Source organism: Pinus tabuliformis, chromosome 6 (assembly GCF_031772625.1).
Source record: "Pinus tabuliformis cultivar Carrire ecotype Pingquan chromosome 6, CPIR1, whole genome shotgun sequence".
NCBI lineage: Eukaryota > Viridiplantae > Streptophyta > Pinopsida > Pinales > Pinaceae > Pinus > Pinus tabuliformis.
The window spans coordinates 161,937,312-161,941,380 of record NC_142292.1 but is presented as its reverse complement, the minus strand read 5'-3'; the positions used below and the strand labels follow the sequence as shown (position 1 = coordinate 161,941,380).

At 41.0% G+C, this 4,069-nt stretch overlaps 1 pseudogene; it reads right to left on the bottom strand.

Annotated features, from left to right (window-relative positions):
* Positions 1-372: 372 nt before the first annotated feature.
* Positions 373-3,425, bottom strand: LOC149257881 (pentatricopeptide repeat-containing protein At2g13600 pseudogene; annotated as a pseudogene).
* Between the last annotated feature and the right edge of the window lie 644 nt (positions 3,426-4,069).

Sequence of the window (4,069 nt, the reverse complement as noted above, 5' to 3'; positions counted from 1 at the left end):
CTGTGCTAAGTCTCAAATACATAGAAGTCAGTTGAATGTGCGTTGTAATGCAGCTATAAGCTACAACTGGTAGAGTTTAACACCAATAGTAACACAATTAATTAGTAATCATCTTTAAGTAGATACTAATAATTAGTCTTAGGAGTGTTAGGGAAATGGTAGTCTAATTCTACATACGATTAGATTTTGAAAGCCTCTTTTAATTGCGAGTAGGTTACAAAACTGTCATTTCAATTATGCAATTGGCCTCCGGTGGAATAAAAGCGGCCCTGGTATGAATAGTTGGTCAAATTATGTAATTCTAAAATATATAAAATTTCATCACCAGCAAATTGCTTCACGTCTCTTGAATGTGTCTCATGTGTTCATTCTCTAAAAGTTGCTGACAGCATCATGAGACTTGCAGCTATCGAACTGAATTAGAACTGCTATTCTGCACCCACCTCAAACTTTAAATTCAAAATTTTCAAAACCGTGGCCACACTCTCAAACCCATTTTGTGGCCATGTCTGTTGGTTTGTAGACCATGATCATCTGTCTCAAGTATCACAAGATTGTTTTTCGCATTTTCTAAGTGTTCTTAAACATCCAAGATTTGGCAATGTCTGCAGTGTTCCTTCTCTTACAGAAAGTTGCTTTTAGACACCATATTTTTGTTGTTTTGCATGCTACATTACTAGATTGTCCAAAAGAACCACCAACGAATTGTTTTTTACCTCTCATGGATCTGTTTTCTGAGTTCATTCAGATTCTCCAAAAATTTGCTGACAGGATTAACATCCTTTCCCTTCTGTATCAATTCAGAACTTTAGCTTTAAAATCTTCAAAACCCGCCTCAATCTTAAAGCAATTTCTTGGCCATGTCTGGTGGTTTGAAGACTATATCATCCATGTCAAGTATCATATATTATCTCTCGCTTTTGTAAACAGTCTTGAACAACAGGAAACTGGCAATGTCTGCAATATTCCGTCCATGAGAGAGTTACTTTTAAGCACTAGCATTTGTTGTTTTGCATGTAAAATACCAATTTGTCCATTTGAAGATATTCCGAATTACTTCTACTTATTTCTAGGAGTTCTTGAATGTTAGGAAGCTCATGGTTTAGGTTGCATTTCCTCTTTGGACTACTTTGTCTTTGGGATCCTAACATTCCTGTGTTTTACACAAATCAACAGAAATGTTTTCTGGCATTTTGCGCTCTGAAACAGCGTTCACCCATTTTATAACAGCAACTTGTCTCTATGGTGCAAAAAGTTTGTAGCTCCTGCTCCTCCACATCATTCACAACAGATTTCACATCAGGCACATACCCTGCTGCATTCATTTACAAACACAAACTCTTTAACTTTGGATGAATGTTAGGTATTTGTGGCCAGGAATTGTTTTCTACGAGGAAAGTGTGCACCTGTTTATTGATCTCAGTCCAACTACATCCAGGCTTCTTCTTAACATTCTTGTCTTTCATCTCTTTTCGCAGCTTTTCAATGCCATCCCATCTGCCTGCTGCAGCATAGATGTTTGACAACACCACGTAAGGAACTGCATTCTCAGGGTCCAATTCGAAAAGCTGTTGTGCTGCATATTCTCCCACCTCAATATCGTTATGGATCCTACAGGCGCCAAGCAAACATCCCCACACCGTAGCATCAGGTTTCATTGGCATTTTATCAATAAAATATTGTGCCTCATCAAGGCATCCTGCTCGGCCAAAAAGGTCAACCATGCAGACATAGTGCTCCATCATTGGTGTAATGTGATAATTTTGAGTCATACGATTGAAGTATAGCCTACCCTCATCCACAAGGCCTGCATGGCAGCATGCAGACAAAACACCAACTAAGGTGACAGGGTTTGGATTCAAGCCACAACATTCCATCTGTACGAGAAGTTCAAGAGCATCCTTACTGCAGCCATGCATGGCACATCCAGATATCATTGCAGTCCAGGTGACCACATTCCGTTGAGACATTTTGTCGAATACATTACGTGCATTCTCTATGCTACCACATTTTGCATACATGTCAACGAGGGCACTCCCCACAAAGACATCAGACTGTAGTCCACTTCTCATTATTTCTCCATGAATCTCCTTACCTTGTTCCAGAGTCACTAAGCTAGCACATGCTGGCAGAACACTGACATAAGTTTTTGAGTTCGGCTGCACACCCGCCAGTTGCATTTGTTTAAAAAGTTTCAGAGCCTCCTCACCTACCCCATGCTGCGCATATCCAGCAATCAGTGCTGTCCACGAGATCACATTCCCCTCAGGCATTTGTCGGAACAGTGTCAGGGCCTCATCAAGCTGTCCATTCTGTGCATATCCAGCAATCATGCCATTCCATGAGACCACATCTCGTTGAGACATTTTGTCAAACATGGTGCGTGCATTCTCTATGTTCCCACATTTTGCATACATATTCACCAGGGCATTCAATACAACCACATCAAACCGAAAGCCACACTGAATTGCTCGTCCATGTATCTCCGTACCATGATTCAGAGCAACCATTTCCGCACAAGCAGCGAGAAGAATGGCAAAGGTTTTGGAGTTTGCTTTCACATTTACGCTTATCATTTTCCGAAATATCCTGAGAGCCTCCTCACCAAACCCATTCTGTGCATATCCTGCAATCATCGAATTCCACGAAATGATGTCCCTGTCTGGCATGTTCTGAAAGATCTCCAGGGCCTCATCCACGCGCCTATTGTTCACATATCCTGAAATCATGGTATTCCATGAAACCAGATCTCGTCGCGGCATGTTATCAAACAGTTCGCGTGCGATCTCTACACATCCACATTTAGCGTACATATCTATAATGGCATTGCCCACAAAGACATCAGACTGCAACCCATTTCTAACTATTTCTTTATGGATTTCCTTGCCCTGTTCCAGAGCCGCCAAGTCGGCGCATGCAGGCAGCACACTTGCAAAGGTGAATCGATCGGGTTGGATACCTGTTCCTCGCATTTTATAAAACAGTTCCAGGGCTTCTTCCGCACACCCATTCCTGGCATAAGCTGAAATCATGACAGTCCATGACAGAACGTCCCGTTCGGCCATTTGATTCAAAACTCTACAAGTATCCGCCAGGCTACCGTGCTTGGCATAAATGGTAACGAGTTTATTTCCTAAAGAAACGTCTCGGCATACAAAACCTGACTGAATGATGTGAGCATGTATTAATTTGCCTTCTGGCAAAACTCTTCTGTCGATGCAACCCTGCAAAAGACTGTGATAAGCAATGGAATCCAGAGGCTGATTCCTAATACTGTGGAGGGCATCATTCGATCGGCCCTTCTCGCACAACCTCACCTCATTGGGAGCATGGTAACTGCTGTTGCTGCAATTGGGTAGTTTAGAAAGAGCAATGATTGCTGTGTTTATACGCTGAGTAAGATTTAACTTCATAAATAATACCATCTTCTTCTATCCTGATGATGCTGGCTACTTGGCTGCCAATCATTATGGTATTTGGTAATTCTAGATGGTTAAATCTGAGTAGGAGGTGTTCACAAGATTTGACCTGGGATTTCCATGTTACCTTTTTTATGATACAACATAGTTTCATGGCGGACTCAATGAGCTATAGCTCTTATATCTACTACCATGATCCTTTCTCCCTCAAGCATCCTCTTGCTTCCTCCATCTTTTCTTCCTCCATAAGTGTCCTTGGAGCTCTCCTCTAAATGAGTAACAAGGATGGGCATGCCATATGAATGGCCGTCCATTTTGGAATTGACTTCATGTCATAAGGAAAGAAATGAGTTTCCTTCCCGTTACTTTTTTTTGGTTGTGGGTTATCTTTTACATATAGACTCTCTTATATATTCATTTCTCTAAACTTTCACAAAGGGGCTTCACTATATGTAGAATGATTGACTTATAAAGAGTTGGTTTTCTGGACCTAAGGCATGATCTTATCATCTTGGGGTAGAGTTAAGATCACCTTGGGTGTGTAGTCCTTTCATTATGAGGAGAATGGATACAAATAAGTTGTATAATATGTGATTAAGTAGCTATTATATCGGGTCATGATAAAGTGGTGAGAATGGATAAAACTATGA